The sequence below is a fragment of the Oncorhynchus mykiss genome, chromosome 19 (assembly GCF_057628025.1).
Source record: "Oncorhynchus mykiss isolate SJ-2025 chromosome 19, ASM5762802v1, whole genome shotgun sequence".
NCBI classification, from domain to species: Eukaryota; Metazoa; Chordata; class Actinopteri; order Salmoniformes; family Salmonidae; genus Oncorhynchus; species Oncorhynchus mykiss.
In genome coordinates, this window is record NC_143040.1 from 33,226,180 (window position 1) to 33,249,284 (window position 23,105).

Below are 23,105 nucleotides of genomic sequence, written 5' to 3' on the forward strand. Positions count from 1 at the left end.
TTAATCGGAATGGCCGATTTTCAAGTTTTCATAACAATCGGAAATCTGTATTTTTGGACACCAATTTGGCCGATTTGAAAAAAATTGTTTTACACCTTTAAAAAAATGATAATTATGTTTTACACCTTTTGTTTAAAGGTGTAAAACTATTTTTTTCAAAATCGGCCAAATTGGTGTCCAAAAATACCAATTTCCGATTGTTATGAAAACTTGAAAATCGGCCATTCCGATTAAATCGGTCGACCTCTACTCCATGCCATGCGATTAAGGGCGGTGCTATTGCCATACCAAGCAGTGATGTAGCCAGCCAATATTCTCTCAAATGGTACAGTTCTTATTTTCAATTGAGGCCTACGAACGGTGGGTTAACTGCCTTGTTCAGGGGCAGAACGACAGATTTTTACCTTGTCAGTTTGGGGATTCGTTTTTGTAACCTTCCGGTTACTAGTCCAACGCTCTAACCACCTGCCTTACATTGCACTCCACGAGGAGCCTGCATGGCAGGCTGACTACCTGTTATGCGAGGACAGCAAGAAGCCAAGGTAAGTTGCTAGCTAGCATTAAACTTACCTTATAAAAAAACAATCAATCTTAACATAATCACTAGTTAACTACACATGGTTGATATTACTAGTCTATCAAGCGTGTCCTGCGTTGCATATAATCGATGCAGTGCCTGTTAATTTCTCATCGAATCACAGCCTACTTCGCCAAACGGGTGATGATTTAGCACCAAACCTAACCATAAACATCAATGGCCTTCTTTAAAATCAACACACAAGAATATATTTTTAAACCTGCATATTTAGTTAATATTGCCTGCTAACATGAATGTATTATAATTAGGGAAATTGTGTCAATTATCTTGCGTTCCGTGCAAGCAGTCAGGGTATATGCAGCAGTTTGGGCCGCCTGGCTCGATGCGAACTGTGTGAAGACCATTTCGTCCTTACAAAGACCGTAATTAATTTGCCAGAATTGTACATATTTATGACATAACATTGAAGAATGTACAATGTAACAGCATTGAGACTTAGGGATGCCACCTGTTAGATAAAATACATAACGGTTCTGTATTTCACTGAAAGAATAAACGTTTTGTTTTCAAAATGATAGTTTCCAGATTCGACCATATCAATGACCAAAGGCTTGTATTTATGTGTGTTATTATGTTAGACTTAATTCTATGATTTGATATTTGATAGAGCAGTCTGACTGAACGATGGTAGGCAGCCGCAGGCTCGTAAGCATTCATTCAAACAGCACTTTAGTGCGTTTGCCAGCAGCTATTCGCAATGCTTCAAGTATTGCGCTGTTTATGACTTCAAGCCTATCAACTCCCGAGATTAGGCTGGTGTAACCGATGTGAAATGGCTAGCTAGTTAGTGGTGTGCGCGCCAATAGCGTTTCAACCGGTGACGTCACTCGCTCTGAGACTTGGAGTAGTTGTTCCCCTTGCGCTGCGACTTTTGTGGAGCAATGGGTAACGATGCGTCGAGGGTGGCTGTTGTCGATGTGTTCCTGGTTTGAGCGAGGAGAGGGACGGAAGCAATACCTAAAGTGCCTATAAGAACATCCAATAGTCAAAAGGTATATGAAATACAAATGGTAGAGAGAGAAATAGTCCTATAATTCCTATAATAACTACAACCTAAAACTTCTTACCTGGGAATATTGAAGACTCATGTTCAAAGGAACCACCAGCTTTCATATGTTCTCATGTTCTGAGCAAGGAACTTAAACGTTAGCTTTTTTACATGGCACATATTGCAATTTTACGTTCTCCGACACTTTGTTTTTGCATTATTTAAACCAAATTGAACATGTTTCATTATTTATTTAAGGCTAAATTGATTTTATTGATGTATTATATTAAGATAAAAGAAACGTGTTCATTCAGTATTGTTGAAATTGTCATTATTACAAATAAAAAATATAAAAAAATTGTAAAAAGAAACGCAGGTATCGGCGTTGAAAAATCATAAATCGGTCGCCCTCTACTACAGAGGGTTGTGCGGACAGCCCAGTTCCTCACTGGGGCCAAGCTCCCTGCCATCCAGGACCTCTATATCAGGCGGTGTGAAAAGAAGGCCCGGAAAATCATTTAAGGCTCCAACCACCCAAGTAATTGACTATTTTCTCCCCTGCCGCACGGCAAGAGATACCGGTGCATCAAGTCTGACACCAACAGGCTCTTGAACAGCTTCTATCCCCAACCAATACAACTGATAAATAGCTAACAAAATACAGTAGCTACACAAACTATCTTGATTTACCTTCTATATACATTTTTGCACTCTCTCTATGCACACTCACAGGGCCCTACACACTCACACACACTGTCACTCCATCATTTGCTAACTCACACATAATAAACACATACATTTATACTGACTCCACACACACGCTCACATAGAGTGCCTTGCAAAATAATTCATTCCCTTGGCGTTTTTCCTATTTTTTGCATTACAACCTGTAATTTAAATGGATTTTTATTTGGATTTCATGTAATGGACATATACAAAATAGTCCAAATTGGTGAAGTGAAAAAAATAACTTGCTTCAAAAAATTCTAAATGGAAAAGTGGTGCGTGCATATGTATTCACCCCCTTTGCTATGAAGCCCCTAAATAAGATCTGGTGCAAACAATTACCTTCAGAAGTCACATAATTAGTTCAATAAAGTCCACCTGTGTGCAATCTAAGTGTCACATGATCTCAGTATATATATATATATATATACACACACACCTGTTCTGAAAGGCCCCAGAGTCTGAAACACCACTAAGCAAGGGGCAACACCAAGCAAGCGCCACCATCAAGACCAAGGAGCTCTACAAACAGGTCAGGGACAAAGTTGTGGAGAAGTACAGATCAGGGTTGGGTTATAAAAAAATATCAGAAACTTTGAACATCCTACAGAGCACCATTAAATCCGTTACATTTTTTAAAGAATATGGCACCACAAAAAAACTTCCAAGAGAGGGCTGCCCACCAAAACTCACGGACCAGGCAAGGAGGGCATTCATCAGAGGCAACAAAGAGACCAAAGATAACCCTGAAGTAGCTGCATAGCTCCACAGCAGAGAGGTCCATAGGACCACTTTAAGCCATACACTCCACAGAGCTGGGCTTTACAGAAGAGTGGCCAGAAAAAAAGCCATTGCTTAAAGAAAAAAAAATAAGCAAACACATTTGGTGTTTGCCAAGGCATGTGGGAGACTCCCCAAACATATGGAAGGTACTCTGGTCAGATAAGACTAAAATTGAGCTTTTTGGCCATCAAGGAAAACGCTATGTCTGGTGCAAATCCAACACCTCTCATCACCCTGAGAACCCCATCCCCACAGTGAAACATGGTGGTGGCAGCATCATGCTGTGGGGATGTTTTTCCCTCGGCAGGGACTGGGAAGCTGGTTAGAATTGAAGGAGTGATGGATATCGTTAAATACAGGGAAATTCTTGAGGAAAACCTATTCAAGTCTGTTTCAGACAAAGGTTCACCTTCCAGCAGGACAATGACCCTAAGCATACTGCTAGCAACACTCAAGTGGTTTAAGGGGAAACATTTAAATGTCTTGGAATGGCTTAGTCAAAGCCCAGACCTCAATCCAATTGAGAATCTGTGGTATGACTTAAAGATTGCTGTACATCAGTGGAACCCATCCAACTTGAAGGAGCTGGAGCAGTTTTGCTTTGAAGAATGGGCAAAAATTCCAGTGGCTAGATGTGCCAAGCTTATAGAGACATACCCCAAGAGACTTGCAGCTGTAATTGCTGCAAAAGGTGGCTCTACAAAGTATTGACTTTGGGGGGGTGAATAGTTATGCACGCTCAAGTTGTTTTTTTTGTCTTATTTCTTGTTTGTTTAACAATAAAAAATATTTTGCATCTTCAAAGTGGTAGGCATGTTGTGTAAATCAAATGATACAACCCCCCCCAAAATCCATTTTAATTCCAGGTTGTAAGGCAACAAAATAGGGAAATGCCAAGTGGGGTGAATACTTTCGCAAGCCACTGTTCAAGCTGCTGCTACTCTGTTTATAATTTTGCCTATAATTTTGCCCATATCTACCTCCATCACTCCAGTATCCCTGCACATTGTATATATGGTATTGGAACTTGCCTTTTTTTGCTGTATATAGTATGCTAACTTTATTGTGTATTTCATTGTGTTTTTTTCTAGTAATAAATTGTTATTGATTATTTAGTTGTTGGAGTTTGAGTTTGCAAGAAAGGCATTTCACTCTAGTGGTATCCACTCCTGCATATGCACCACTTGTGGGAATTTGTTGACACACCATTACAGTTAGAGTACAACTGTAAGACAAGGAGACGCAACCAAATACTATTGAGACGCACCCCGGGGGTTTTGAAGTACAAGAGTCAACAACAGATGGACGAGTCTCAAAGAGGATGAGAACACTTCCTCTACAACAGAGATGGATAAAATGCCCAGACTTTGCCTGTCAATATGTCAGTTCACAGAGTTCAGAGGTCAAAGTGGGGCCGCTAGGCTTATGAAACACGAAGCTAGTGAACCCAGAGGAATGCAGCAATGAAGGAGGAGTTGGGAGAGTTCTGAAGTCTGTGTCTCCTCCTCCCCCCCCCCCCCCCTATCCCGACCCGCACTGACCCTTCAGGGTAGAAGTGCTAAACTCATCCAACTCCAGCAGAAAAAGGAGAGATAAGAGGGGGGAAAAAATAAGAAAAGCAGGGCAAACACAGTGGAGGGGCTGTGAAAGAGGTATGGAAACAGTGAGTAGCTGCTCCTTCGTAATCCCCCTCTCCCTTTCTCTTTTTTTACCCACTCCCTCTGCTTCTCTCTGATGCTCTTTCACTCCATCAGTCTCTCTCAAACTCTCTTGTTCCTCCACATTTTTGTCTCTCCCACTGAAAAGGTGTCAGTCTCTGCCTTTCTCACTCTCTAATAACTTCCTCCGTCGTCCCGGTCTCTCTCCTCCTCTGGCCTTTTCTAGGTGAAACAATGTTGTGCTACCTGCCTGGTGAACTTTGCATTGCTCCCCTGCCCAGCAAAAAAACACTGTTGCCACCGCCAAGGGTGTAGCTTTCTAAGGGTCCTGCATTGGGCCATAGTTTGGTTTATTTCTCTTCACACACACACACACAAAAATAACCCCTCCCCTGCCAACAGCCTTCCCTTTTGCCTGAAATATACATTTTTTTCCCTCAACAATTAATTATGATTGAGCACAGAGTGAAGAAAGGTATGGGTCAGGACACAGGCAAGCAGGCAGGCAGGCAGGCAGATGGACATAGTGAGAGCAACAGACAGAAAGAGACAGAGCAGCAGACAGACAAAATGACAACTTTTACTCAATGCCTTACTGTGACTTGATCAACCACCATAGTGCTTAAACACGTTTTTCACACGGGGGCCACTTTGCAAAGACGTGTGGATTTCTCACTCCTGAGCTCAGCCCAACTGTCTCCCAGCGGGTCTGATGCCACAACCCCCATGGACAGTACAACAGAGACGGTATACCAACCATAGAAATAAAATCAGGGTTAAAAGGTACCAAGTCCTTTCTATAGATTATATTTCTATGATACCAAGCCCTCATACTAGGGGTGATCGACTCCAGGATTTTTGACCCGGACTCGTCGACTCCCAAAACACGCTGAAACGGCTGCGCATTCACATACACACTACCTCATTATTGCAGAGTCCTACTAGGAATACTAATTGTGTTTTCTAGAGAGGACTTGCATGAGTATGATGCTGCCCATTTGCTTGTCAATTTACAAAAGGCTTATTTTGTTTGAATATAGAAGGTGATGTGTAGGAACTAGAATATTTCCGTGCAATAAACCCATTCTTTGCCATATTATCTAGCCCTATTTAGACAGGACTAGTAATACTAGAGACGTTGGTTATGTCATTATTATCCAAGCATCAGCGTTTTTCCAGAGGACAATTCACACGGGATTAGTTTTTTTTTCCAAACTGCCCCCTGTAAATTCTTAATGTTTTACTCATTCAGTTGACGGAAGCCTGGAGAGGAGGTTTTTATTTCAACTTCATGTCTAAACGATAATAGGCTACACAATTAACGCGTGCTTTGCTGACAAATGTATAGGTGGCACCATAATATTTAAATTGAGAAAGTGGGATCATAATCCTTGTTTTAGCGATCCATGGTAGACGTCCCTACTAATACAAATGCCCCCCATTCTGCTGATTTGAGCTGCTGAACAGTATTTGCACTTGAGATGTGTTTATGGATGAGAAAGTGAACTTGTCATTGGGAATCGGGGACGCCCTGCTTTGCTATCTATTGCCTAGGTAAACTACTGTATCAACAGCCAGGGTTTAATTAAGTAAGCTATAGGCGCATATTGGCCAAATTAAACTGACGCATTTGGCAATGTTCACCTTCAATTCGCTGGCACAATGTGGAATAGCTGAGCCATACTAATTAGGAGGACAGTGAGTGTAGCAGAATGAAGCAAATCTGCACAAAATTGTAGGAGAAGATCCTCCAGCAGCGGAGTCGCTTACAGTATTAAAATGTTAGACAGGAGGAGACACTACTTCAAGTCTTAGGGGGATGACATCATCCCAGTGGCTACTAGTACTCACCTGCAGCTCACCTCCGCCCTAGTCACACCACTTTCACCTCATCCTACGCCGCCCACAGTATAATCTGAGTCAATGTAGCAGAATTAAATACCAACAAAATGAATTATGTGGGTGCTAGATTGCTGCTTTGCTGGTTGCTGAGGTTGATGCGGAGAAAGAGGAAGTACATGAGTGTAGTAGCATATGTGAACTAGTTGACAGGCTCTTAAGTCATCTTTCCTCAATTCCTCTCCTAAAAACCCATAGGAGAAGAAGGTCAGAGGGGAGGGCCCTTATACCTTCTCCAATACAGTTGTGATACAATACAGGAGATAGGAGGAGGATAAGATAGGATGCAAGTATTCAAGGAAAGACTAAGTGAGACAAAGCTCTAGTAGACATCGTGTGGTGATGCCACCCACCCTGAGACCTAAAGTACAGTTTTCCGAGCCCAACCTAGACCATGGTTTAGGTAGGATAATGGACGCTGCTTTGTGGGTATGAAGTGCTGTTGTGGACAGGGGTTGCATCCCAGGTCAGCTATACAGGGATTGTTACTCCCACACCAATGTTCAAGGAGATCCGCTGCAAATCTGTGCAATATCAGACAAAATGAGTGCCAACCAAATAAAACAGACAAACATGGAATATTCAATGATCGGGATGAGATCAGGGCTCTGTGCAGGCCTGTCAAGTTCTTCCACACTGATCGACAAACCATTTCTGTACGCGCTCTCACTTTGTGCGCGAGAGCATTGTCATGCTGAAACAGGAAAGGGCCTTCCCCAAACTGTTGCCACAAAGTTGGAAGCACCGAATAGTCCAAAATCTCATTGTATGCGTTAAGATTTCCCATATCATGAAGCTCCTGACAAACAGTTATTGTGCTGATGTTGCTTTCAAAAGGCAGTTTGAAACTCTGTGAGTGTTGCAACCGAGGAAAGACGATTTTTACGCGCTACGCACTTAATCACTCGGCGGCCCGTTCTGTGAGCTTGTGTGGCCTTCCACTTTGCGGCTGATCCGTTGTTGCTCCTAGACGTTTCCACTTCACAATAACAATAACAGCACAGTTGACTGGGGCAGCTCTAGCAGGGCAGAAATTTGATAACTGACTTGTTGGAGGAGAGCAAGAGAAAGCACGAGAGAGAGACGAGGTGGTCACTGGGTATGCGCACCAGGCCCATTCTGGACTAGCCAAGTATCTCCTTTTGATTAAATCAAACTTTGACACACCAAATGACAGATGGGCTTGGATGCCAATTCAGCAGCTTGGGAAGCACGACTTCTATACAGACCGAAGACAGACAACCACTTCTTCATGTCCATCCTCCCAAAATAGTCTAGGAACAATGTTGAGTCATTGTGGAAAATGAATTACAAAAGTGATTTCTCTAACTGGCTAAGATGAGAGACAGTCACACACACACACACACCACCACCACCCCCGTCCCGGCCCCATCCACTCAGCTCTGCCTGTTTTCCATCTGAAGTTTACCTCATGACAGTGCAGAGAGCTGGGTTTATAGGGCCTAAGCCTACTGTCCTGTATTTATCCTGTTAGCAAAACAAACAGGGCCCAGGCGCTACTGGGGGCCTTTTTATAGTGTGTTGAGTCAACACGCAACTCCTTCCGCTCTACACAGTGGGTTTTTGTAATGCTTGCCTTCACAAAGTGAGGGTTCGCCGTTAGGTGCAGTTAGCCCCCGGGGGTGTATGCTAATGTTACTGAATGAATGCCAGTGACCAGTTACGATGATGGCCCAGCTTGTAGAAAAGCGCCACGGGAAGAGTTAGCGGCGAAAAGTAGTCCAGAGCAAATGTTCCCCCCAGAAAAATTCAGCACTGAGCAAATTTCAGGTCTGCTGGGCGCAAACTTGAACATTCTGTGCAACTTCCAGCGTGTGTTTCCTGTGAACAGTGAGACAGCTTTAAGTGAGACAGCTTTAAGTTAGTTTTAACAGTGGCCAAGTAGGCTACTGTGGCCATTTGATCATAATGTAGGCCTACCAGAGTAGCCTACCATCAAAAACAATGGAGAAAATGCATCCCATAACACAGAAATAGCTGTTCTGTCATTCAGTCTACAGAAACAGCACCGTGTGGTGTTCAATGTAAGCCTACATTTTTTTATTTAACTAGGCAAGTCAGTTAAAACTTCTTATGGCTGGGGGGCAGTATTGAGTAGCTTGGATGAATAAGTTTCCCAAAGTAAACGGCCTACTCCTCAGTCTCATTTGCTAATATATGTATATGTTGACGTCAACATGGCGGCTATTGTGACAAATGTTTCTGAGCACCGTCTCAGATTATTGCATGGCTGGCTTATTCCGTAAAGTTTTTTTGAAATCAGACACAGCGGTTGCATTAAGGAGAGGTATATCTATAATTCCATGTGTATAACTTGTATTATCATCTACATTTATGATGAGTATTTCTGTTGAATGATGTGGCTATGCAAAATCACTGGATGTTTTTGGAACTAGTGAATGTAACGCGCCAAATGTAAACTCATATTTTGATAAATATGAACCTTATCAAACAAAACATACATGTATTGTGTAACATGAAGTCCTTTTAGTGTCATCTGATGAAGATCATCAAAGGTTAGTGATTCATTTTATCTCTCTCTGCTTTTGAAACTCCTCTCTTTGGCTGGGGGGAAAAATGGCTGTGTTTTTCTGTGGCGATATGTGGTGACCTAACAATAGTTTGGTGCTTTTGCTGTAAAGCATATTTGAAATCGGACACTGTGGCGGGATTAACAACGAGAATAGCTTTAAAATGGTATGAGATACATGTTTGAAGAATGTTAATTATGATATTTTTGATGTTTTGAAAATGGCGCCCTACACTGACTGGCTGTTGTCATATCGCTCCCGTTAACGGGATTGCAGCCATAAGAAATTAAGAACAAATTCTTATTTACAATGACGGACAACGCTGTACCAATTGTGCGCCGCACTATGGGACTCCCAATAGCGGCCGGATGTGATACAGCCTGGATTCGACCCAGGGACTGTAGTGACGCCTCTTGCACTGAGATGCAGTGCCTTAGACTGCTGCGCCACGTGGGAGCCCATGTGCTTTGCCTACAAGAATCTCTCGCAGTTAGTTTTGCATAGTTTGTTTTGTTTCGGTATGTTCCATTGAAAGCGGCTAATATCGCATTGATTTGAGCATAATTCCCACAGTAGAGCGAAGCGTTGATCGTCTTAACTAAAAGGGGAAAACTCTAGAAAGTTGAGTGAAGTTCAATCTCATGTTTCTCTATGCGGGCTGATATTTCATCTGCGCAGCATTCGGAAGGGAGCTGTGCACCCATGCATGCACACAATTTAGAGGGAAAATTGACCCAAAGAGAAAGGGGTTTGTCTGTACTTTTCATGTTACCCCCCACCCCCATCAACCATAGACAGAGAAAAAAAACAACACTTAACCAGTTTGGAAAAGGCCATTTGGAAACAAAATGTAAGGAAAAAGAAGAAGAGGGGGGCGGGTCAAAACATTCTCCAAAAGAAGAAAGAAAGACAAGTTATGGGGGAGAAATAAAAAGGAAAGAAAAACAGAAAAAGCCCCCACACCCATATCCCTTCCTTCCCGAGTGGACTCTAGCTCAGCAGAGAGGAATGCGTTAGCATACCACAGGTCCTAGCTCAAGAATGTGCCGTTTCCGAGCCGGGACCGAGACACTGCTGCATCCCCAAACCACCGCTGGTTAGATACATAGTTCCTCGTTGAGATCATATGGTCTAAACTACTGGACTAAAAACAGTCATGCACTACAGGTAACATCCATCGTAAACTTCCAATATATGCATATATAGATGAAACGGTATGAACATTTCATATCACGATTATAGTGACCAAATTGTCACGGTTATCAGTATTATCGCGTTATTGTTAAAATGCGCTGGAAATGTTCAAATGGCACTGATAAACAAATCATTTCACCAAGTTTTATATTGAAACCCAACAAACAAATAAAATTAGCAGCACTTTGCACTTTGTGTGCATAAACATTCAAATGGGCACCATATGGCCGAGGTAAAAGTGCAGGTTAATGAAAACAACCTTAAGCAAATCAAATGTGCATATGAAAGCAACACAAGTAAAGCAATGTGTAACAGGGTTGGTTATGTTTCCACTTGCCTCTAAAGAAATGTGAATTTAATGTTTAAGCATTCTTATTGGTTGGTTCAACTCTGATGACAATAAGGTGTGTTGTGATTGGCCCCCCTTGCAGATAGAGGGAGATCGAACGTCAGGTCTTCTCAGTATGAAAATGTGATGTAAGGGGTAGGTCACGTTCTGAATACGGTTTTATATTTTACAATGCGTACAAGTTTGCTGTACATTACTGATTTATACATGTGTGGGTATATGGTACCTGTTAGGGATTGAGGGGCTTTCTGGGATGTGCTTTGGCATATGATTGCTGTAAATAAGTGTTAGCTAGCATACCCCGATGTAATGGTCACATAAACCCATTACGTCGGTGTATGCCATCAACAGCCATCAATATCATTAAGCCCTGCACAACTAATGTGCTGTGTCCCATTTAACAACAGCAACAGAAAGAAATTATGCTCAACTGGGACCACTGGCTGTGATTTATTTGGAGAAAACACAACGCAAGGAGAGTACGATTTACATCTGTTACACATGTAAGAACAATACAACCATATGTAAACAAATCAAATGAACAGCACGGATTTGCATGTCCGTTCTCTCCTTCATAAAGAAATAAAGTGTTGCTGGCCTAACATCCTGTTTGCATCTTTGATCACTTGAGATTGAAATGTAAAAATGTCAGCATATTTACTTTGTCTGGTTTAAGTAGTGATCTGCGAGCGGAGACACTGTGCCCGCTGGCGTTGGACTGGCGTTGAGGTGGACTACAAAGACAGAAGGAAACGCATATATTTGGAAAGACCTCTCTACAATTCAAAAATCCCAATTCACAGAAAGAGTTATGATAGCGTGGTTAACAAAAGTTGGAGAGAGGTACTTCAGATCTGCAAAGGCCTTAGTCTATATATTGTTAATGGTAGAACAAGGGGTGACTCATTGGGGAGGTTCACATACAGCTCTGTGCTAGGCGACAGTGTGCCGGACTGCTCCATAACTGACATTCCATCTGAACATATTAATGCATTTACTTGCTTTGTCAGATCACACTTTACCTTAAAAAAATAAAAAAAAATCTATGAAGTCAACCAAAATAAAATTACAAATCAGGAACCGTATGCATTCAATCATCCATATTTGTATATATACAAATAAAGACCAGCGAAGAACTGTATAACATGCTGAACCTCTTTCAGCACATCACATTTAGCTTTAGCAAAGAAAACATTCATTTGGCAACATATGAATTCAAAACAACATTTCAAAAAATAATAATATGGGTGGAAAAAACAATATTTAAAAAAAAAAAATGGTTTGACAGTGAATGTAACACTGTCAGGAAAAACCTGAGGCAACTCTCAAATCAAAAACACAGAAACCCCACAGACCAGGATGGACGTGTAAAATATCACCTGGCCCTAAAACAATGTTAAGGTTGCTACAAGATCATTTAAAAAATTTAAAAAATGTTTAAGCCATCTACTTGTCTAATCAGCTTGAGTAAATTGGAGAGGCAATGAACTCAAACTTGTTTTGGAAACTATGGGAAAAACTTAATGCCTCACATAAGAAAAACAAATGGCAACACCTGGAAAAACATTTTAAATGTTTATGAAAATCCAGAATGTCAGAAATGTACAGAGACAGAACAAATTAGTTGATTTAATATATATATATATATATATATATATATTTTTTTTTATTAAAGGTAGAAACAACCATTAAAAAGACCAACATCCATTAGGTATACCATCACTATAACAGAGCTGAAAGAGAAAATCAAAGCCCTAAGTGTGGTAAAGCCTGTGGGCCAGACAGTAAAAAATATATTTGTTTCCTACAGTGGCGGGATGTCACCCTCAGCAGCAATTTGAGCCCAACACTTTTTAATATCTATACAGATTAACTTTTGAAACAATCTACAGCTCCTGGGCTCCTCTTTAACAGATTACCTGTTTTTGTTGACTGCCAAAACTGGGCAATAACAGTGAAAATGAGCAAAACAAAAATTATCATTCTCCAAAAGAGAGCCAGATCACAAGGAAATAAATACCACTTTAACCTTGGAGAGGTCAAAATTGAGCACACCACATACATACCTTGCTCTTGACATCAGCGCAAGAGTGTGGTTCGACGTCGCTATCAAAACACTGGCAGAGAAAGCATGGTGAGCAATAAAGAAAACAAAACAAAACCGGACCTGCCAAACTTGAAGAATTTTTATAAGTACGACTTCAGCGTGGCAGCAGCACCCCCAGCCCCGCGGAACCGACGACAACACGCGTGCGACACCCCCATTGCTCAAATCATAGACAAATGCAAATTTTTTAACCTAATAATGATGTTGGTAGAAGATTGACTCAGTAGAAATGGTAGACTATAGATCACGTGTCAAACTCATTCCACGGAGGGCCGAGTGTCTGCTGGTTAAGGTCACTAATTAGTATGGAACACCCCTCACCTAGTTATCTAGGTCTTAATTGAAAAGAAAAACCTCAACACTCAGCCATCCGTGGAATGAGTTTTGACACCCATGCTATAGACTGTTGTGAGTTCTTGGTAATTGGCTGCTCTTCAATAGCTAACTAGAAAAACTTTTAAAAGTACAAATCATCAGTCCCAACAGTTAAAACTCTAGACTTAAGGCCTCCCGGGTGGCGCAGTGGTTAAGGGCGCTGTACTGCAGCGCCAGCTGTGCCATCAGAGTCCCTGGGTTCGCGCCCAGGCTCTGTCGTAACCGGCCGCGTCCGTGGGGCGACGCACAATTGGCCTAGCGTCGTCCGGGTTAGGGAGGGATTGGTCGGTAGGGATCTCCTTGTCTCATCGCGCACCAGCGACTCCTGTGGCGGGCCGGGCGCAGTGCGCGCTAGCCAAGGTTGCCAGGTGCACGGTGTAGCCTCCGACACATTGGTGCGGCTGGCTTCCGGGTTGGATTCGCCCTGTGTTAAGAAGCAGTACGGCTGGTTGGGTTGTGTATCGGAGGACGCATGACATTCAACCTTTGTCTCTCCCGAGCCCGTACGGGAGTTGAGACAAGATAGTTATGAGACAAGATAGTAGCTACAATTGGATACCACGAATTTGGGGAAAAAAAGGGGTAAAATTAAAAATAAATCAATATTTTTGGTCACCGAGCAAATTTCAGGTCTGCTGAGCGGAAATACGGTGCAACTTCTGACAAATGTTTACTGTGAACACTGAGGCTGTACCCACTAAGTTACAGTTTTAACAGTGGCTAAGTAGGCTACTGTGGCTATTTGATCATAATGTAGGCCTACCAGAGTGGCCTACCATCAAAACATTTATAAATGCATACCATTGGGCAGTAATCTATGGATTTCACATGACTGGGCAGGGGCCATGGGTGGGCCTGGAAGGGCAGGGGCAGAGCCATGGGTGGGCCCGGGGCTCACCCTAGGATTTTCTGACAAGGTGGTGCTGATGTAGGCCTACGGTTGGGTAGGGAGATTTCCCAGAAAGGGAAGTATGTAATGTATGTAGTACGTTCTGTGTCGTTGCTGTACAAGTCTACTTCTGTGAGAACCAGTTTGGTAGATGGTAGCTAGCTAGCTACTTTGCCACTTAGGACAGTGCAGACAGACTGTTTTTCCTTGAATGCGGCGCCACTGAAAGCATTGCTAAAAGCCCGTTGCAGACCTACCTACCTTAAAGAATTTGTATGAGTACCACTTCAGCGCGGCTTCACCGGCCCCCCGATGGTGCGTTTACGACACCCACACTGCATAAATCCTAGGCAAATGCACCTTTGTAGCCTAAAAATAATGTCGGCAGAAGACTGACTCAGTAGAAATGGTAGGCTATAAACTGTTATAGGTAGTTGGTAATAGGCTGCTCATCAGTAGCTAACTAGAAACACATTTAAAATGTACACTCAGGGCCTCCTTAAGATTTTCTGACGTAGGCCTAAGGTTTGGTCGGTGGGAGTTCGAGGGGTCAGGAAGATTTTGAAAAATCTCTAACTGCCATTTCCTGTAACCCAGTGTCTTAAATTATATCAAACAATGTAGCCAAATAAGCCTACACAGAAGTCTCGTGTTTGATCATAAATAAAATTGAGGTGGACTCAAATGACACATTCTTCTAGGTTAAATTTAGGGGTAAAGATTATTCTAATTAATCTTATTTTGAATAGTCTAGTGAAAACGTATACTGGATTCTTAATTTGTTTGGTGTGAAAATGTTGAATAATTAAGTTAATGGATGCAATGTAGTAGTCTAGTTTACTGTAGGCTATTTGGAATCTGAATGAACTGACTGAACTAGGCCTATACGATCTTATTACAGATCTCGATCCCGACCTAATCCATCAAGTTAGGTCTGACTACTAGGGTACCATTCATTCAACATGCCTATCACATCATTAGCAGCCTACTGTTGACATACAGCTATATCAAGCGGACAGACCGAGAACTGATTAATTAACATAAGACTGAGAGTAGTAGGCCTAACATAACTTTCTGTGAAGGACGGTATTAGCGGAACAGCCCCCTATTCCATCCACTCAGCGGCACGCACTGAACTACTGTAACGCAGCATGTTTCCTTGCTCGTCGAAGCGCTTGCTCCTACTACTACCACCATTGCGTAGATCATACCATGTGTTATCGCTTATACCTTGATCACACAGACAGCTTTAATGCATTTTGGTACACCAGAAGCACGTTAATTTCCAATTTGAATGCTGCATTGGGTTGCAGAGGCAGTTGCAGTGTGTTCTGTGTGGTGCATGTGTCGGATTTGCCAAACATAAGCATCATATTGTATGAATAGACGGCTTGACCGAAAAGGTAGCAGAAGGTGAATGCTGAACTTTTATTGCACACATATCCAGATGATGATGCGTACCATTTTTCAAAATTATACTGTAGGTGTGATCGAGGCGCAAGTTATAGTAGACTAAACGCTGTAGCTAACTACTTTCATCGTAATGACACCTTACGCTTCGAACACACCGACTGTGTCACTGCATCACTGCTGCATAACAATTTACGCAGCTAGGCAACTATACTGATGCAGGTATCTTTTGCAGATGGTCGCATACGGTTGGACACGGAGGAGAGAATCATTTTCGTAAAATCCTCAAAACCGTGTATTTTTGACACAACTGCTGATAGCTACAGGGACATAAACACAAAAAAATGCTGCTTGGAGACACGTGTCCACGATAGTAGGATTGCCAAGTTAGTTTAGTAGTGAGCTTGTGCTAGATAGCTAGCTAGCTAACCTAGCCAATGAGGTGTGTGTGTAAGATAGTCAAATAAATGATGCTTGTTACTACCCCTGATAACTTTGCCAAATAATCATATTTGAAAGAGTGGGAGTGTGTATGTCAGAAATAGTAATATAAATGGTAGATACTACTGTACCCCTGATAATTTGGTCAGTGTGTGTGTGTACAGTAGGTGACATGTCCATGATAGCTATCTATAACGATAGTTATGCTAGGTAATGGTTTGGCTTATGTTCATGTCTATACAGAAGAAGACGGTAGGAGGAAGTGGAGAGGACTCAGGGACAGGTATCAGAGAGAAAGAGAAGAAGAGGTCTGGGTCAGCAGCTTCAGGCCAGCAGCCTTGGCACTTCTGCCACATTTTATTTTCTGGATCCATTTATTGTGCCTAGGGCAACCAGAGGCAATTTTACAGCCAGACCCTCTCCAAGTGTTGTCGCCACCGGTGCATCAAGACCCTCAACGTCATCTACAAGTGTGACCATCGCCTCCACCGGTGCAGTGAAACCCTCTACATCATCCACAAGTATGACCACCACCGATGCAGCCATGGAGGATAATGAAATGGAGGAAGCACCTCTGGATCTAGGACCACCTGAGATTATTATGAACCTCACTGAGGCCCTCGTTGAACAGGATGTGGCCGTGGAGAGAAACCGAGAGAAACAACGTCACACCAGGCATCATCGGAGGTACCAGACCCAGATCCACTCAACTCATTTCAACAGAGGCTCCTCCAAGCCGTCGAGAAGGATGCAGCTCAACCTGATGCTCACAGGAAGGAGGATGAAGAGACCCTCTTTGCCATGAGCCTGGTGCCAACACTGAAGAGGCTGCCTCAGCAAAGAAAAGCAGCAGTCAAGGATAAAATGTATCCGCTGCTTTTCGAAGCCGAGTTTAATGGTACGTTTTTTTTCTTCTCCACATAACAGGTCGTGTCATAAGTGTTGCGACAGTGATTTTTAGGTCATTTTTACATGTAGGCTAATTGGTATTTCAGATCAAAGTATTAATGAGGCAAATGTATAGCTGTTTCTGGGTTAGAAAATATCCTAAAACAACAGTTTCCTGTCTAAATATTTGCATGTCATCTTTTTATCTGAAACACACATTCCATGAGTAAACAGCAAGTATTAAACTTTACCACACTGTTCCAATATTTATGCCACTAATATTTAGTTAACATAAATCTCACCTTTTATGGTGTTATATTATGTTAAGCTTGTATGTTGTTTTTCTTTTCCCTTTCAGAGATGAGTCCATTTAGCCGACCAGCTCACAGGAAGGACAGGAAGAGGAGAGGAGTTGTCTGGTTGTTGTTTTGACCTCCCTCATTGTACCTTTCTTTTCAGTTCCATTTAAATTCAGTCAATTCATAAAGTAATTTGTTTATAAAGTCTTAGGATAGCATTCATTATTAGTGTTACATAGATTTCTGAATTGAACTCACAGATTCTCTTGTTGGTCTCTCACAAGACTGAAGGTGAATATATTTATTTAATTTAAAACCACTTGAAAACCAGGGTGTTGAAACTGTTTGAAGTTATGTTCCATCGACTGGTCCATGACGTCCAGGGGCCATTTGTTTGTTTAGCTGTGTTATGGCTACACATTATTTTCTTTTTTCCCCCAGAGACAGAGACACACACCACTCTTCTCTGTACCTCAGATCTCCAGTGCCCTGCCCGCTCTCTCTCTATGACCATGTCTGAAGTTCCGCTACTACATCTAGGCTTTGAGTAGTCCCTGTATCTGTCTGCAATTGTGCCAAAAATACATGCTCGTTGTTCTCTTACAGATTACAGGCTACACACACGCACACACCTCTTTCAATAGTTAATTTAAAAATATATATTTTTACAACACACATACCTGTCATGTTCTTTCCTGTACTTGAATACTTATTAAATTGTTTATTCATATCTCATTTAGACTTACTCTGCTTATTTCTTCCCTACACCTTTGCAGACCTAAGACAAGAAGAAAGTAAAAACACTCTTCCTAATTTATTTATTTATTTTCACCTGTATTTTGTCAGGCCAGTGAACAGGTGGTAAACTGTAGTATTTATATGGACCCTACGTTACCCTTTATCATACTAACTGTATGTCGTATAACCTTAATTAGTGCTCCCGCTCATCTGATGTACCATGCCAGGTGTGTATAATACTGACTGACGTTAATGGGAGAGGGAAGGGGTTAAGGTGTGGTCTTTACTCCCAAATTTCACTTAAATATAACTTCTAAATGAAGAGAGACAATGATACATAAAGTAATCTGGGGAAAAAATTCAATTTTATGGACAACAGTAGATGGTTCTTTAAATAACCTGTGTGTTACGGGGCTCTTAAAAGAGCAGTTTCACTCCACGGCATAGTGCCATGTGACTTCACCTGCTGGCGATGAGAAGTAGGTGGTCAGCTTCTCCCTCACCTTGAGTGCCTGTCTGGGGGCGTTGTTGGCACCTGCCCTGGTGACATCAGGTAGGTGACCATTTGCCGTGCCCATCTCCATCCAGAGCGGCTCCTGGAATGACCTCTGCAGGTAGTTGTGGAGAACACGTGGCCTTCACGCATGCATCGACATTTGAGGGGCTGAGACCAAGCACTCTCTGATACATTCTCCACCGGGCTGCCAGAGTCCCAAAGGCGCATTCAACAACTAACCTTGCCCTGGACAGTTGTTTGTTAAAGATCCTTACAGGCTTTGGCAATGGCAGCTGGCGTCCAGCCTAGGGCCTCATGAGGTAGGGTCTCAAAGGGAAGACCACGTCGCCGACAAAGACGAGGGGAACAGGTCCCAGGTCTTCAGCCCCAGGGAGTGATGCAGGTGGTGGAATCTCCAGGGTGCCATCCTGAAGTGCCTGGCCGAAGGCAGAGTCCGGAGGGTCCTGCCATCACTTCCCTTGCCATAAGCACCAACATCGACAACACGGAAATAGATGGTATCTACTACAGTCAAGAGTACAACTGAATATGTACCCTTATAGTTGTAGAGTTGCGAACCTGAGCACGGTGGAGCCTGGATTACTACAGGTTTCCCGTCAATGGAGCCAAGACAATTGGGGAAATTTCACCTCTCCAGGAACTCAGCAGCGATGGCCCTCCAGTCTTCCTCCTTGGAGACAGGCATGTATTCACCAACCAGACAGTCCCAAATGGCTTGTGCCACAGAGGGGACAATGCCTGCCACCGTGGACCGTGCAACTCGGAAGCTGAATCCGATGGTCCTGTAGGAGTCCCGTCGCCAAGAATCTAAAATATAATTCAAAATAATTATCAGTATTGTGTGTAACTTGAATTCCACCCACATATTATATCTACTCTACCTCATTACTGTTTATTATTCTCTACTAATTATATTGTAATACTCAACCATCATTAACAATGCCTTGAAACAGTACAATTCAGTCTATAACTATATCAATAAACTGTAGCCCAGGCCAACTCTACTCTTAGAAAGAATGGTACTATCTACTTAAAAAAAGCTTCTCCGGCTGTCCCCATAGGATAACCCTTTTTGGTTCCAGGTAGAACCCTATTGGGTTCCATGTATAACCTTTTCCCCAAAGGGTTATACCTGGAACCAAAAAGGGTTATCCTATGTGGAAAGCAGAAGGACACTTGGAACCTTTTTCTCTAAGAGTGTATGCCAGTCCAATAAGAATGTAATGAATGACTAACTGTCTTGAACAACAATGGGTCCTGGAGAAGACTAGCCTACCTTCATCAGGGCAGAAGTTTCATTTGGTAACTAGGTTGCACATAAAAACAATATATACAATATACAAATATCAAGCAATTATGGTATCAAAGGATTTAAAATGTACTTGAATTTAGCTCACCTGAGACAAATCGCCAGTCGTTTAACTGGGCTGATGGACTCCCGGTAGTTGGTATCCATCCGGGCGAACCTGGCTCCAACCATCTGCAGCAGGTGATCGAACTGGCTTTGGTCCAGACGAAAGTAACTTCGGAATTCCTCTCCAAACAGTCGATGCTCTTGAATGAGACGGTGGAACTCCCCTGCCTGCTTTCGGGACTTTAACCATCTCTGGACCTACACAGACCTGCGCTGTCGGTGGGGCTGGTCCCGGCCAAACAGCGCGATCAAGACCACCTTCCTCAACGTTGGTCTCATTGTTGAAAGTGTCTACTATCTTGACTATTTATTATTACATTTTGCTCCAAAACTGCATTTGAGGGAAATTATATTAGACTCTCATCGAATAAATAATATACTTGGCAAATAAATGAGTAAAACATGTAAATAAATTCTACAGTCAAACTGTTTTTATTGTGTTATCCCACATTTTTTTACTGGATATGTGTGTGCAACAAAAATTCAACATCCACATTTAGCTACTTTCGGTCAAGTCTACGTGTACAATTTGATGCATACGTTCGATAAATTCAAGATATTGTAAAGAAACAGCAGGGGTCAGGACTCCGAACCCTCAACCTTCTAGCCCGAAATCTCGACTGTGCCGCAAAAGCATGCTAGCAACAGCAAGCCAGCTAAATAGGACAAATTTGCTAGCAAGTGCAAGCTAGTTAAATATGACAAATTAGCTAGCAACAGCAAGCTAGCTAAATAGGACAAATTAGCTAGCAAGTGCAAGCTAGCTAGCTAAATTGCCATAAATGTTTAATGCTTTCGACCTGTCCCCAAATTAATATAATTGGTTCAGTTTTTTTTTAAATATTTTAATCTTCCTGTTGTTATCGCGTTTGGTGCGGGGGACAAAATACACTTATGCACGATGGCTGCACACGTGCAGCCGGTTTGTGTTCCGTGTCACACATCAGTGGTGTCAACTGACGGACGAGGAAGTGGAGATCTAGAGTGGTTTGGCTCAGCTCCCAGCTTCAAAACAGTTGATTCAAAAACTACAATGTGCCAACTAGAAGTCTATGTTGGTGCATTTTTGGGCCGTTTTTTTGTACCAGTGTAATTTGACCTCAAATTGCGTGCATGGTAAGCAAAATACGTGCAGGTTGGCAGGTCTACAAAATGCAAATGTAACCCCCCTATTAAAATCTGGCTTAAAATATTTGACTCCATTATTCAACCAATCCTTCTGTATGGCAGTGAAATATCAGGTCCACTATTACAGTCAAAATATACATCATGGGACAAAACACCCACAGAAAAACTCCACCAGGAATTTTGCAAAAACATTGTAAATGTACAAAGAAATTCTAAAAACCACACATGCAGGGCAGAACTTGGAAGGGTTACTCTTCTACTGCCCACTGAAAAAGGGCATGCAAATTGTGGGTGCACCTGCCCAATCAAATGAAGGGTCATACAAGCACAGAGCATTTTGGTCAGACGTCTCTGCCCAGAGAGGGACCCCTTAACAAAACTGGCCCCAAAACACTAGGTTGACATTAACATGAACTATCTGGCCCCAAGGGCAAAACTTAGGTAGCTGGAGATGATTCATAAGAATGCATACATCGACAATTGGCAAAGTGAGGTTGAAGGTCAGAGAAAGATGGAATGCTATCGAACATTGGAAAGAGACTGCACTTTAGCGGAATACTGGACTTGTGTAAAAGGCCCCAAAACAAAGGAAAACCTTAGTTAGTCATCATTGTCTGGCAATTGAAACAGGACGCCTTCAAAAAACACAGCTGGCCAGAGGGGACACACACTATGTCATAACTGTGGGTCAGGAGAGAGAGAGAGAGAGTGAAGAACACTTTATAATCTTCTTCCCCAAATTCACAATGAAAATGTCTACACATTTTACAGAACAATAAAACAAAGAAGATGTGTATACTTTTGGGGGAAAGCACAATGTCACAACTTGCCACAAGTTTCTTCATATATTAACATTACAGTATATAGACTATATACACAGTGTATTCAGAAAGTAAATCAGATCCTTTTGACTTTTTCCACATTTTGTTACAGCCTTATTCTAAAATGGATCACATTTTTGTCTCATCAATCTACACCCAGAAAGACAAAGCAAAAGCTGGTTTAGGGAAATAAAACATTTACATAAGTATTCAGACCCTTTACTCAGCACTTTGTTGAAGCACCTTTGGGCAGTGATTACAGCCTCAAATCCTATTGGGTATGATAATACAAGCTTGGCACACCTGTATTTGGTGAGTTTCTCCCATTCTTATCTGCTTATCCTCTCAAGCTCTGTCAGGTTGAATGGGGAGCGTCACTGCACAGCTATTTTCAGGTCTCCCCAGAGATGTTCAACTCTGGTTCAAGTTCAGGCTCTGGCTAGGCCACTCAAGGACATTCAAAGCCTTAGCCAAGACAATACAGGAGTGGTTTCGGGACATGTGCTTAGGGGTGTTGTCCTGTTGGAAGGTGAACCTTCACCCCAGTCTGAGGTTGAGCCCTCTGGAGCAGGTTTTCATCAAGGATCTCTCTGTACTTTGATCTGTTCATCTTTCCCTCGATCCTGACTAGTATCCCAGTCCCTGCCTCTGGAAAAACATCCCCACAGCATGATGCTGCCACCACCATGCTTCACCGTCAGGATGGTGCCTGGTTTCCTCCAAAGGTGACACTTGGCATTCAGGCCAAAGTGTTCAGTCTTTGTTTCATCAGACCATGTACTACCTTTTACCGAGGAGTGCCTTCCGTCTGGCCACTACCATAAAGGCCTAATTGGTGGAGTGCTGCAGAGATGGTTGTCCTTCTGGAAGGTTCTCTCACCTCCACAGAGGAACTCTGGAGCTCTGTCAGAGTGACCATCTGGTTCTTGGTCACTTCCCTGACCAAGGCCCTTCTTCCTCGATTGATCAGTTTGGCCAGGCGGCCAGCTGTAGGAAGAGACTTGGTGTTTCCAAACTTCTTCCATTTAAGAATGATGGAGGCCACTGTGTTCTTGGGGAACTTCAATGCTGGAGCAAAGATCTGTGCCTCGACACAATCCTGTATTGGAGCTTTACAGACAATTCCTTTCAACTCAGTGCATGTTAGAGCAAAAACCAAGCTATCAACTGTGGGACCTTATATAGACAGGTGTGTGTCTTTTCAAAACCATATCCAATCAATTTTTGCCACAGTACCACAATTTACCACAGGTGGACTCCCATCTACTTGTAGAAACGATCTCAAGGATGATCAATGGAAACAGGATACACCTGAGCTCAATTTTGAGTCT

The 23,105-nt window shown here is 42.4% G+C and overlaps 1 protein-coding gene and 1 pseudogene across 5 annotated transcripts in view; one reads left to right on the plus strand and one right to left on the minus strand.

Annotated features, from left to right (window-relative positions):
• Window positions 1-23,105, minus strand: part of samd4a (sterile alpha motif domain containing 4A) — a 101,266-nt gene that overhangs the window by 43,570 nt on the left and 34,591 nt on the right. The window lies entirely within an intron of this gene.
• Window positions 16,036-17,014, plus strand: LOC149975173 (uncharacterized; annotated as a pseudogene).